Source organism: Nelumbo nucifera, chromosome 4 (assembly GCF_055504915.1).
Source record: "Nelumbo nucifera cultivar China Antique chromosome 4, China Antique-T2T, whole genome shotgun sequence".
Classification (NCBI taxonomy): Eukaryota; Viridiplantae; Streptophyta; class Magnoliopsida; order Proteales; family Nelumbonaceae; genus Nelumbo; species Nelumbo nucifera.
Genome location: NC_142652.1, coordinates 62307557 through 62322646, shown reverse-complemented (window position 1 = coordinate 62322646; position 15090 = coordinate 62307557). Strand labels below are relative to the sequence as shown.

Genomic DNA, 15090 nt, shown 5'->3' with positions numbered 1-15090 from the left:
TTTCTTGCTTTGGTTCAGATTGCTCTTCCTTCTTGTTTTCGGTTTCAAGGGTTGCATCTGCCTTGTTTTCAGCCCTTGCTTTCCTTTCTACTTCCGGCAGCTCCTTACCACTTATTAAAGTGATAGCCTACACTTGTTCCTGTGGATTCACTTCTGTATTGCTTGGTAGAGTGCTCGGTATTCTTGCTGAAATCATTTGCACCAACTGCCCAATCTGATTTTCCAAGTTCTTTATTGAATCCTCTTGGTTCTGAAATCTGGTTTCAGCACTACCTATGAACTTGGTCATCAGCTCCTCTAGGTTAGATTTCTTTTCCGGCTGATGAAAATTTTGGGGAAAGGGCTTCGGTCCATGCTGATTTGGCCATGACAGATTCCGGTATCCCCTCCATCCAGGGTTAAAGGTATGGTGGTGCTGATTTCCTTGCTGCCTTGCAAAGTTGCCAACAAAGCCAACCTGTTCTGTGGACTGCCTAAATTGATTGCCAACTTGGCATTCAGTGCTGATGTGGCCTCCCCCACACCAATCACATGTCACGGACTGCACATTCATGGCTGCCATCTGCATCTCATCAATTTTCTAGCTAAGTGCACCTATTTGTGCAGATAGAGCTGTGTATGAGTCCACATTGTGAAGACCATGCTGCTTCCTCACTTGTGTTCTCTCTGAATGCCATTGGTAATTATTGGCTGCCATCTCCTCTATGAGTGCATGGGCCACTTCAGGGGTCTTATTGTTGATGGAGCCCCTGGCTGCCGCATCTAAGATGGTCTTGTTGGCTTCGGTTAAACCATTGTAGAAGGTTTGCACTTGCAGCCATATAGGAAGTCCATGGTGAGGGACCTTTCTTAACAGCTCCTTATACTGCTCCCATGACTCATATAAAGATTCTCCATCTTGTTGGAAGAAAGTGGTGATGTCATTTCTCATCTTTGCTGTTTTGGATGGAGAGAAGTACTTGCAGAGGAATCGACCAGCCATTTCATCCCAAATGGCTATAGATTTGGCTAGTAATGAATTCAGCCAAGCCTTGGCCTTGTCTTTAAATGAAAATGGGAATAACCTCAGCCTAACAGCATCATCACTCACCCCATCTGAGTGGGTGATCATAGTGACAGGATCAGCCCCTTTGTTGGACAAAGGTAATGATCGGGGATGCACTCTCTCTGATGGAAACCAAGACTGCCGGCAGCTGATTTCAATTGTTGAGATTTGTTTTGCAAAATATATTTTATATGAGATATAAAAGTATATATATTATGGTTTCTAATTGTCTGCAAAAAGGTTTTAATTCCCGGGATCCATGTGAGTAGAGAGTGCAACACTGTTCCTTACAGCCGAGGGAGAGGTCCTCTCTTGTCGGGCAGTGTTTGATCATTATGGGCTGAGAGGTTAAGTGTAAGACCATTAAGGGTAATACCTGATGGGCTAATCTTGCATCTGCCCACAGTCCCTGGGTGTTACAAGATGGCTTGGCCCAGGGACCACTTAGGGTAAGTGTTGGGCCCATAGAGCCCATGTGATGGGTTTCAGGGGGTGCACTGTCCATAACAGTGTATTCGACCAGGCCTTGTAACAAAGGCTGGGCTGAACCCATGTGGCTGATGTGTAGACCAATGTTTGGGTCCCACACCATACAAGGAAGCCCAACTGGGCAGCAGTTTGGAAGGCTAAGTGAGCACATAACCTTATTGAGCCTAAAGCCCATTTCGAATTGGGCTGATTTAATCAGTTAAATAAGGGGCGAATTCTGAGATTGGATTAGCAGATAGGATTGGGTCTTAACCCTATCCACTCAGAGAGTCCAAATCTAAATGAGATTCAGATCTGGAAACCTCCTAATGAGATTAGGAGATGGCTGATCCAATCTGCAAATAAGATAAGGGTTTACCCTTATCACTTAAAGGGAATTCTGATCCAAATATGATTTGGATCAGCAACTCCTAATGGGATTAGGAGCTGATCCCTTTAAGGTTATAAAAGGAGGAGGGGGCGGCAGCGTTTTAACACACTGCACTTCACATCCTGTCTTCAGAGCTGAAATTACAGAAGAGAGAATTCAGCATCACTGCGCTAAATCTCTCTTGCCACCTCCTTCCCGCCGCCGCCATATCTGCCAGTTCGATCTCCTGTTGTCAGTAGGAGTGATCAAGATTGAATCTTGATATCAGTCCTTTGTGAAAGGGCTGATTGGAAGTAGTGCTCACGTGCCATCCAGCTGATTCTTGCGAAGGATCCGGTTCTTGTAAAGAACGCTGCTGATTCTACTCCATCCTGCACTGTGCCATCTTCAGTGGGAGCAGTTTTTGGTTCCTTCCTTGGGCGTGAACACCTCCATTGGGAGATACTATTTCTCCGTATCAGGTATATCCCTTTCCTACTGCTTTTGTTCAGATCTGGTTCGGTTCATGGTTCAAGATTGATTCTTGAAAAATATGATTTTTCTAAACTAGGGAATACGATTCCTAGTAGGATGGAGAGAAATTTTTTGAAATTTTCCCATTCTATTCCGCAAGATTTGGGCGTCCATATGATGTTTGATGTGCTATGTACATGGACCATAAGCACTTGGCCCATGTTCATTCGTTAATGTCTCTTTCACACACCATGGCTGAATGTACATCATTGCCTTGGTGTCCTTAAGATCATTGATCTCCCTTCTTGATGAGCCCCACTTCCGCTTCCTCCCTGAGAGGAACTGTGTGGAACCCTAGCCCATTTAGGGCCCATCTAAATCTGACTTTGAGAAAGCCAGTGGGAGCCACTTTGGTTTGACCTAAATAAAGAACTAGGGCATAATTACTCGTTTCCTCCAGCAAAATATAAGTAAATGTGATAGGGAGATTCATATGATGAACTATCTAAAGGCCTTCCATCATTAGCATGATGATGGGCTTATCAGTAACGAGGAGATGCACCATAAAATTGGTTTATCCATTTGCAGCCGAGTCTGTTGGATTGTTTCATAAGATAGTAGGGGTGTCATAGACCGATGTGGGAAGGGCCTATCCTAAAATGGAAAACTTTCTCATGGTACCTTGGCATTCATGAATATGATGGGTAAGCACTTACTGGACAGAAATGTTTAACATAAAATGGCAATGAACCTCGTTTGATAGAGGCCAAAGGGAAAGCTCATAAGATGAGTGGATATGATCCTTCGCTGAATGTGGTGGGGTTATGCAGCTGAAACAGTTGGCTCCATGCACTGTATTTGATTTCCCACATTTCCAGAGATATAACCACAGTCTCCGTCACTGAGATGGGAGGGAAATCTCAGAGATGAATAAATGGAAATGGAACATAGATTAAAAACCATTTCTATGTAGATAACATGAATCAAATTAGGTTGTGGATTAATAATTTGCTTTGCCCTTTATCAGAAATGGCAAATGGACAATTTGCCAAATTGTTGGACGATAATAAGCGTAAGGGCCCAAACTATGCTGTCTGGTTCCGTAACCTTATGCTGGTTTTAACATCCGAGAAATTGGACAAGGTTGCTAAAAACCCTGCTCTGGATCATCCAGGTGATAGGGCTTTTGAGGCCCGTAGAAAAGAATATCAAGAATGGGAATAGAAGAACTCTCTTGCTCGGTGCTACATCATAGCCTCCCTTGACAATCCGATATAGAGATAATCCGATTAGATCGAAGTGTCCAAGGATATTCTGGATAGTTTGAGGATGATGTACGAAGAGCAAAATCGTCCTACTTGGCAAAAGGTCTTAAAGCTGTTTATGATTGCTAAAATGATTGAGTGCCAAATGGTTCAGGACCATTGTCTAAAGGTGATGGGCTACATCAATGAACTGGAGGCTCTTGGGTTAGGGCTTGATCATGTCACCAAAGTTGATAACATCCTAAACTCCATGCCTCCCTCCCTTAATTAGTTTATCATGAACTACAATATGAATAAGCTAAATGTTAACCTTCAAGAACTTGGCAATATGTTGTAAAGGGCCGAAGAACTGATAAAGAAGGATAAGCCCATAACCATGCTTGTTGAAGGTGGCAAGTCGGGCAAGAAGAAGAGGAAGGCAAAGAAGAAGCCTTAGAAAAAGGTTAGCAAACCTAAAAGATAGAAGGACAAGACATCAGATGCCTGCAACTTCTGCAAACAGACCGGTCATTGGAAGAGGAATTGTCCATAGTACCTGGAAGCATAGAAACAAGATGATTTCGAATCTTTTGTCATAGAGACCAATTTGTTGGTCACTTCTGCTTCTTGGTGTATTGACTCTGGGGCTTCTACTCATGCATGTAACACATTGCAGGGGTTCAAGACAAGCAGAAGGTTGAGTGACAGGGAAATGACTTTCTACTTGGGGACTTCTGCAACAGTTGCACCTACAACTATAGGAACTATAGAGTTGGTTTTCAGAGAAGGAATTATTGTAATTAAAGATTGTCTTTATATACCGAATTTAAGAAGAAATTTGATTTCAGTCTCAAAGTTGTTTTTGGATGGTTATTCTATTTGATTTAGTAATGCGATTACTATCAAATGGAATAACAAATTCCTCACTTACAGAGAACATGAGAATGGTCTCTATGTTCTCCATCATTCTCTAAAACAAATATAACCGAAATTACGTTAGAACTAAACCCCAAGACAAAAACACGTGAAACAATTAATCCCACGTGCTTGTGGCATTAACATAGATCATATCACAAGGCTAGTCAAGGATGGTCCTTTGGATTTTCTAACTGTAGAAGATCTTCCAACCCGTGAACCTTGCCTTCAGGGTAAGATGACAAAATGGCCATTTACAAGTAAGCCTAAAAAAGATCTACAAGCACACTTGACATTCTATATACTAATGTATGTGGTTCCTTGAATGTTAGGGCACGTAACCAACATGTTTATTTCATAACATTTACGGATGATCATTCACGGTATGGTTACGTGTACCTAATGAGACATAAGTCTAAATCCTTTGAAATGTTCAAAGAGTTCAGTCAAGAGGTCAAAAAATAGTTGAGGAGACATATCAAAACCCTTCGATCATATCGAGGAGGTGAATCTCTCTGATGAATTCAGGGACTACTTAAGCAACAATGGTGTGTCAGAGAGGAGGAACCGGACCAGACGTTGCCTATTTAGAGGCTACCCCAAAGGCTCTATAGGATATTTATTCTATGACCCAAAAGGGCAATATGTGTTTTTGCAGTCGAAATGCCCATTTCTTGGAAGAAGATTACATCTTGAACAATCATCATCAAGAAGTTGTTATTGATGAGGAGAGCTTAGGGGTAGTGGAAGATGTTCCACATGCTCCAGATAATAACCAACCTAGAAGGTCTACCCGTGTATTCAGGCCTCCAGTTTGTTACGACTATGATCAAGAAAATTACTTGATAGAAACCACGACTAGTGAGGAGGATCCCATGACTTATACGGAAGTTCTGTTGGACAAAGATTCCTTGAAGTGGGTAGATGCCATAAGAGTTGAGATGGACTCAATGGAGACCAATGGAGTCTGGACTCTGGTAGATCCGCCCCCTGGAGTAAAAGCAATTGGTTGCAAATGGATCTATAAGAGGAAGAAGGGCCTCAATGGTAAGATTGAGACCTACAATGCATGTCTTGTGGTGAAAGGGTACATTCAGAAAGAGGGAATCGACTATGAGGAAACTGAAAGGGATGAGAGATCCATCATATGCATGGCCAAACCCTACAGTAAGGTAGGGTGAAATTTCAAAAATTTCTCTCTCACCCATCTAGTAATCACATTCCCTATTTTAGAAAATATGCATTTTCAAGGATCAATCTTGAACCTAGAACCGAACCAAATCTGAAACCAAAATGTAGGAGAGGGATATACCTGATACGGAGTAGCAGTACCTCCCAATGAAGGTGTTCAAACCCAAGAAAAACTCCAAAGACTGCTCCCACTGAAGATGACACAGGGTAGGGTGGAGCAGAATCAGTAGGTTCTTCACAAGAACCAAATCCTTCAACCAGAATTCGATGGATGGAGTGTGAGCACGACTTCAGATCAGCCTTTCTCCAAATACTGATATCAAGAACACTTCTTGATCACTCCTACAGTGGAGATCGAACTGGCAATGGCGGCAGCAGGAGGAGAGCGCAAGAGTAGAAAATGGCATTGTCTTACTGCAGCTGTCTTCTCTCTTTCCGTGATCTAAAATCTGATCTAATGCGTATTATGTAGAATGGTTCGCCCCCTCCTCCTTTTATAGCCTTAAAGAGAGCTCCTAATCTCATTAGGAGTTTCCTAATTCAAATCTGAATTTGGATTAGGAGTTCGCTTTAAGAGATAAGGATAAGCCCTTATCTTATCTGCAGATTAGATTAGCCTTCCTAATCTTATTAGGAGTTGCCAAATCCAAATCTGTATTTGGATCTGGACTCTCTGAGTGGATAGGGATAACTCCTTATCCTATCTACTGATCCCAATTCCAGATCCGCCCCTCTCTTTAACTAATCAAATTAGACCAGATCGAATTAGGCTTTCGGCCCATTAAGTCCATGTGCTCACATACCTTCTAATCTGCTGCCTAGTTGGGTTTCCTTGTATGGCGTGGGACCCAAACATTGATCTACACATCAGCCACATGGGTTCAGCCTAGCCTCTGTTATAAGGCCTGGCTGAATTCACTGTTATGGGCAGTGAACCCTTAAGCCCATCACCATGGGCTCTTAACGGGCCCAACACTTACACTAAGTGGTCCTTGGGCCACACCACCTTATAAAAACCCAGGGACTATGGGAAGATGCAAAATTACCCAATTAGGTATTCCCCACAATGGTCTTACACTTAACCTCTCAGCCCATAATGATCAAACATTGCCCGAAAAGAGAGGACCTCTCCCTCGGCTGCAGGGAACAATGCTGCACTCTCTACTCACATGGATCCCGGGAATTAAAACCTTTCACAAACATTTTGAAACCATAATATATATGTATATCTTTATATAAATATATTTTACAAAAACAAATTTCAACGATTGAAATCGGTTGCCGGAAGCATTGGTTTCCATCAGAGAGAGTGCATCCCCGATCATTACCTTTGTCCGACGAAGGGGCTGATTCTGTCACTATGATCACCCACTCAGATGAATTCTCAGACTGTCCCAACATACCCAGGTTTTGACCCCCTCTAAGGATCTCACTGATTGGCATATCAAAGATAGCCCAATCCGACACCTAGTGCAGTATCATAATCAAGTCTAGGGGTCAGGTGTAACATTCCAGTTTTGCCCACTAATCACCAAGGTCCAGGGCAAAACTGGAATTCTGTGTTGGATAGTGTAATCCCTTAGCTCCAATCAGAATGATGTACCTTATGACATTTAATGTAAATGAATAAAGTACATATGTGATTCATGTTATGATGGTGTGTTTCTGTTAATACCCTTAAACTAGACACATATGAGACTCAGGTTAGTTTAGAATGTTCACAACCGTTGGATAAGTCTGGGGAGATTTATCCTGCTAAGGCTGACGCTGATGTGCCACCATGTTGGTTGGGGTAGCCTGTCTCAGCTGCCAAGGTGAGACCTGAGGTACATGCATTGTAGGTTTATTTGAAACCCTGAACCGGACCAAAATTCCAATATTGCCTTGGACCTTGGTGATTAGTGGGCAAAATTGGAATGTTACACCTGACCCCTAGACTCGATTATGATACTGCACTAGGTGTCGGATTGGGCTATCTTTCATATGCCAATCAATGAGATCCTTAGAGGGGGTCAAAACCTGGGTATGTTGGGACAGTTTGAGAATTCATCTGAGTGGGTGATCATAGTGATAGGATCAGGCCCTTTGTCGGACAAAGGTAATGATCAGGGATGCACTCTCTCTGATGGAAACCAAGACTGCCAGCAGCCGATTTCAATCGTTGAAATTTGTTTTGCAAAATATATTTATATACGGATATACATATATATATATATATATATATATATATATATTATGGTTTCAAAATGTTTGCAAAAGGTTTTAATTCCCGAGATCCATGTGAGTAGAGAGTGCAGCACTGTTCCTTGTAGCCGAGGGAGAGGTCCTCTCTTGTCGGGCAGTGTTTGATCGTTATGGGCTGAGAGGTTAAGTGTAAGACCATTGAGGGTAATACCTGATGGGCTAATCTTGCATCTGCCCACAGTCCCTAGGTTTTTATAAGGTGGCTTGGCCCAGGGACCACTTAGTGTAAGTGTTGGGCCCGTTAAGAGCCCATGGTGATGGGCTCGGGGGTTCCCTGCCCATAATAGTGAATTCGGCCAAGCCTTTTCACAGAGGCTAGGCTGAACCCTTGTGGCTGATGTGTACATCAATGTTTGGGTCCCATGCCGTACAAAGAAACCCAACTGTGCAGCAGTTTGGTAGGTTAGTGAGCACATAGACTTATTGGGCCTAAAGCCCATTTCGAGCTGGTCTAATTTGATTAGGAAACTCCTAATGAGATTTGGATCTGGAAAGCTCCTAATAAGATTAGGAGGGCTGATCTAATATGCAGATAAGATAATGCTTATCCTTATCTCTTAAAGAGAACTCCTGATCCAAATACAGATTTGGATTAGGAAACTCCTAACGAGATTAGGAGTTCTCTTTAAGGCTATAAAATGGAGGAGGTGGCGAACCATTCCATACAACAACATCAGATCAGATTTCAGATCACAGAAAGAGGGAAGACAACAACAGTGAGACTATGCCTTCTTTTGCTCTTGCGCCCTCCTCCTGCTGTCGCCATTACCAGTTCGATCTCCATTCTTGTAAGAGCGATCAAGAAAGGTTCTTGATATTAGTTTTTGGAGAAAGGCAGATCTATAGTCGTGCTCACAGCCTCCATCGAGTTCTTGCTGAAGGATTTCGGTTCTTGGGAAGAACACTACTGATTCTGCTTCACCCTACACTGTCATCTCCAGTGCGAGCAGTCTTTGGAGATTTCTTTGGGCGTGAACACCTTCATTGGGAGTTACTACTACTCTGTATTAGGTATATCCCTCTCATACCTTTAGGTTTTAGATCTGGTTTGGTTTAGGTTCATGATTGATCATTGAAAATGCAGATTTTCTAAAATAGGGAATGTGATTCCCACATGGGAGAGAGAAAATTTTGAAATTTTGCCCTACCGACCTGCCGGGTTTGGCCATCCATATGATGGATCTCTCATCCCCTTCATTCTGGTCCGGTTCAGGTTTTCAAGTAAACCTACACTGCACGTACCTCGGGTCTCACCCTGGCAGCTGAGAAAGGCTACCCCCACCAACTTGGCGGCACATCAGTGTCATCCTTAGTAGGATAAATGTCTCCAGACTTATCTAACGGCTGTAAACATTCTAAACTGACACGAGTCTCATAAGTGTCCAGTTTAAGGATATTACACAGAAACAAACCATAATAACATGAATCAAATATGCACTTTATTCATTTACAATAAATGTCATAATGTACATCATTCTAATTGAATCTAAGGGCATACACTATCTAACAGAAACCTTTTCGCCCGTGGCCATGCTTAAATCCATTAGGATCCTGCTAGCTGTAGCAGCACACCATCATAACGAGATTTAGCAAATGGATGTCAAAACTGAGTTCCTGAATGGAGATCTTACTAAAGATATCTACGTGCAGCAATCACAAAGGTTCAGTGCTATAGGTCAGGAACACATGGTGTCTAAACTTAATCGATCCATATATGGACATAAGCAAGCTTGTAGGAGCTGGAACATCCGATTTGACTCTACTATCAAACAGTTTGACTTTGAGCAGAATCCATATGAGCCCTATGTTTATAGGAAGACACTGGAAGATAAGGTTACATTCCTAATTCTATATGTAGATGACATTTTACTCATTGGGAATGATGTAGCAATGTTAACTATGGTGAAAGTATGGCTTTCATAGATATTCTCCATGAAAGATATTAGAGAAGCCTCTTACATCTTGGGGCTTTGATTCTATAGAGATAGATCAAAGAGGAAAATAGGATTATCCCAATATTTTTACACTGAGAAGATTGTCAAGAGATATAGCATGGAGAACTCCAAAAAGAAAATGTTCCTTTTAGGCTTGGAGTAACTCTCTCTAAGGGTGTATGTCTCCCAAGACTCTTGAGGAGATTGAGGGCATGAGAGAGGTCCCTTATACCTCAGCCATAAGGAGCATCATGTATGCCATGTTGTGCACTCGACCAGACATTGCTTAGGCTGTGAATGTGGTAAGCAGATACCAGTATAACCGGGGACAAGAGCACTGAACTGCTGTAAAAAAACATACTCCAATATACCTTTGAAGGACAAAAGAGTTTTGTCTTGTATTCGGTGGTAGTTCACTTTAGATTGTCGGGTATATTGATACCGACTTCTAGTCAGACCTAAATGATAGAAAGTTTACATCTAGTTACATCTTCACGATGGGATCATGTGTAGTAAGAAAAATATCCCGCGACCCAAGTCAAACACATTGCCGTAAGTGAAGCTGCCTAATGAATGAAGTTGTTCATTCTAGAATTAGGAATTCAGCTCATCACCCATTCCACTATTGTGTGACAACGCTGGATCTATGAGAGATTGTTGTTAAAAGGTAGCATCAGTGGAGAATGTGGCAAACCCATTGATTAAGCCACTGACATAGAAAGTGTTTGAGAATCATGTGGGCAGTTTGAGACTGAGGCTTGTAACCGATTGAACCTAAGTGCAAGTGGGACCTGTTAGACAATGTATGCCCTTAGCTCTAATCAAATTGATGTACTGGTGCATTTATTGTAAATGACTAATAGTACATAATTGATTTTTGTTATATATGGTGTGTTTCTATGTAATACCCTTAAATTGGACACTTATAAGACTCGTGTTAGTTTAGAATCTTTACAGCCGTTGGATATACTTGGGGAGGTTTATCCTGCCAAGGCTGACACTGATGTGCTGCCAAGTGGATTGGGGTGACTTGTCTTAGCTGCCAGGGTGAGACCTGAGGCACATAGAGTGTGGGATTTCTTGAAACCCTGAATCAGACCAAATTCCAATATTTCCCTGGACCTTGGAGGTAGATGGACAAAACTAGAATGTTACACCTGACCCCTAAACTCGATTATGGTACTGCACTTGGTGTCGGATTAGGCTGTCTTTGATATGCCAATCACTGAGATCCTTAGCGGGGATCAAAACCTGGGTATGTTGGAGCAGTCCGACAATTCACTAGAGTGGGTGATCATAGTGACAAAATCAGCCCATTTGTCGGACAAAGTGAATGATCGGGGAATGCACTCTCTCTGATAAAAGCCAAAATTGCCGGTAGTTGATTTCAATCTTGTTGAAATTTGTTTTGCAGTATATTTTTATATAGAGATATACTTATATATTATGGTTTCACAAAATGCTTGCAAAAGGTTTTAATTCTCGATATCCATGTGAGTAGAGAGTGCAAGACTGTACCTTGCCGCCGAGGGAGAGGTGTTCTCTTGTTGGGCAGTGTTTGATCATTATGGGCTGAGAGGTTAAGTGTAAAACCATTTGGGGATAATAAACCTGATGGGATAATCTCACATATGCCCACAATCCTTGGGCTTTCATAAGATGTTTGGACCCAAGGACCATTTAGTGTAAATGTTGGGCCCATTAAGAGCCCATACTGATGGACTCAAGTGTTCATTGTATTCAGTAGTGAATTCGGCCAGGCCTTGTAACAAAGGCTAAACTGAACCCATGTGGCTTATGTGGAGATCAATGATAGGGTCCCATGCCATACAAAAAGAGCCAAGCTAGCCAACATTAAAAGGAAGTGAGCATGGAAGATTACTAGGCCTAAAGTCCAATTTGAATTGGTTTAATTGGATTAATTAAATAAGGGGCAAATTTGGTTATGGATTAGCAGATAAGGATAAGAGGATAACTCTTATCCACTTAAAGAGTCCAGATCCAAATAACGATTTGGGTTAGGAAACTTCCAATTAGATTAGGAGAAGTTGATTCTGCAGATAAGATAAGGGATAAGCCTTATCACTTAAAGAGTCCAGATCCAAAAAAAGATTTAGATCAAGAAATTCCTAATTAGATTAGGAGATTAACTCTTTAAGGTATATATAACGGAAGAGGGCAAACTAGAAAAAAGTGACATACAGTTTGACTGACTTTTCTACATTCAGTTCACTCTCTCTATGTTCTTGCCGCCCTACCCTGTTCGATCTCCACCTCTTGGATTGATCAAGATTGGATGTTGATATTATTTCTTGGTGGAAGAAACAATTTTGAAGTTGTGCTCACATCCCTACACAATTCTTGTTGAAGAATTGGGGTTCTGGCTGATCCTACCTCACCCTAAGTTGTGTCATCTTCAGTGGAGGAAGGATTTGGTACCTCTTTGGGTGTGAACACCAACGTTGGGAGGAGCTTTTTTCGTGGATTCTGTATTAGGTATTCCTCTCCCTAATCTTGGTTCCAGATTTGGTCCAATTTGTTTCAAGAACAAACCTTGAAAAATGCAGTTTTTCTAAATCAGGGAATAGGATTCCCAAATGGGAGAAAGAAATTTTTGAAATTTCGCCTAGCCATCTTGCATGGTTTGACCATCCATATGATGGACCTCCCATCCCTTCACCATGAAAGTCGAGATGGAATCAATGAAAACCAACAGAGTCAGGACTCTCGTAGACCCACCCCTAGGGTGAAAGCAATTGGTTGCAAATGGATCTACAAGAGGAGGAAGGGCCCTGATGGAAAGATTGAGACCTATAAAACCCGTCTTGTAGCAAAAGGGTACACTCAGAAAGAATGAGTCGATTATGAGAAAACATTTTCGCTTGTGGCCATGCTTAAATCCGTATGGATCCTGCTAACTGTAGCAACACACTATGATTATGAGATTTGGCATATGAATGTCAAAACCGCAATCCTTAATGGAGTTCTTACTGAATATATTTATACGTAGCTGTTGTAAGGCTTTATTGCATCTGGTCAGGAACATATGGTGTGCAAACTAAACAGATCAATTTATGTATTAAAGTAAGCTTCCAGAAGTTGGGAATGATGTAGGAATGTTGACTACGGTGAAGGTGAAGGGATGAGAAGTCCATCATATGGATGGCCGAACCCTATAGGAAGGTTGGGTGAAATTTCCAAAATTTCTCTCAATCCCATCTGGGAATTGCATTTCCTAATTTTGAAAACTGCATTTTCAAGGATCAATCTTGAACCAAAACCAGACCAAATCTGAAACAAAAAGGGAGGAGAGGGATATACCTGATACGAAGTACCAATAACTCCCAATGAAGGTTTTCACGCCCAAGGAGAAAACCAAAACTCGCTTCAACTGAAGATGATGCAGTGTGTAGTGAACCCCTGAGTCCATTACCATGGGCTCTTAATGGGCCCAACATTTACACTAAATGGTCCTTGGGTCAAGCCACCTTATAAAAACCTAAGGACTGTTTTAGAAAATCTGCATTTTTAAGGATCAATCTTGAACCCTAAATCGAACCAGATCTAAAACTAGAAGCAGGAGAGGGATATACCTGATACGGAAAAATAATATCTCCCAACAAAGGTGTTCACGCCCAAAGAAAGACTCCAAAGACTGCTCCCACTGAAGATGACATAGTGAATGATGGAGCAGAATCAACAGTGTTCGTCTAACGAATCAAACCCTTCGCAAGAATTTCCCCAAAGGATGATATCAAGATCTGATCTTTATCACTCCTGCTTGAAGAAGATATCGAACTGGCAGTTATGGCGGCGATAGGAGAAAATAGTGCAGTCTTACTGGATGCTATGTTCTCTCTTCTGTAACTCTTGCTTTGAGAGTGAGGATATGATGATACTAGAGGCTGCCGCCCCCTCCTCCTTTTATAACCTTAAAGGGATCAACTCCTAATCCCATTAGGAGTTGCTGATCGAAATCATATTTGGATCTGAATTCCCTTTAAGTGATAAGGATAGACCCTTATCTTATCTATAGATTAGATTAGCCCTCTCCTAATCTTATTAGGAGGTTTCCTGATCTAAATCTGTATTCAGATCTGGACTCTCTGAGTGGGTAGGGTTAAGACCCTATCCTATCTGCTAATCTAATCTCAGATCTGCCCCTTTATTTAACTGATCAAATTAGCCCAGTTCGAAATGGGCTTTAGGCCCATGAAGTCTTAGTGCTCAGTATGCTTCCAAACTGCTGCCCAGTTGGGATTCTTTGTATGGTGTGGGACCCAAACATTGATCTACACATCAGCCACATGGGTTCAGCCCAGCCTCTTTTACAAGGCCTGTCCGAATACAATCTTATGGACAGTGCACCACTTAAGCCCATCACATGGGCTCCTAATGGGCCCAACACTTACACTAAGTGGGCCTTGGGCCAAGCCACCTTATAAAAGCCAAGGGACTATGGGCAGATGCAAGATTAGCCCATCAGGTATTACCCTCAATGGTCTTTCACTTAACCTCTCAGCCCATAATGATCATGCACTGCCCGACAAGAGAGGACCTCTCCCTCGGCTGCAAGGAACAGTGCTGCACTCTCTGCTCACATGGATCACGGGAATTAAAACCTTTTGCAAACATTTTGAAACCATAATATATATATTTATATCCATATATAAAATATATTTTGCAAAACAAATTTCAACAATTAAAATCGGTTGCTGGCAGTCTTGGTTTCCATCAGAGAGAGTGCATTCCCGATCATTACCTTTGTCTGACAAAGGGGCTGATCCTGTCTCTATGATCACCCACTCAGATGAATTCTCGGACTGTCCCAACATACCCTAGTTTTGACCCCCGCTAAGGATCTCACTGATTGGCATATCAAAGACAGCCCAATCCGACACCTAGTGCAGTATCATAATCGAGTCTAGGGGTCAGGTGTAACTTTCCAATTTTGCCCACTAATCTCCAAGGTCCAGGGCAATACTGGAAATTTGGTCCGGTTCAGGGTTTCAAGTAAACCTACACTATATGTACCTCGGGTCTCAACCTGGCAGCTGAGACAAGCCACCCCAACACTTGGTGGCACATCAGTGTCAGTCTTAGTAGGAAAAATCTTCCCAGGCTTATCCAACGGTTGTGAACATTCTAAACTAATACGAGTCTCATTAAGTGTCCAGTTTAAGGGTATTACACAGAAACACACAA

General features: G+C 42.0%; 1 non-coding gene across 1 annotated transcript; it reads left to right on the top strand.

Annotated features, from left to right (window-relative positions):
* Positions 1-827: 827 nt before the first annotated feature.
* Positions 828-934, top strand: LOC148800598 (small nucleolar RNA R71). The gene has a single exon (XR_016071051.1). It is a non-coding gene; the product is annotated as a small nucleolar RNA R71 (small nucleolar RNA).
* The last annotated feature ends 14156 nt before the right edge of the window (positions 935-15090 follow it).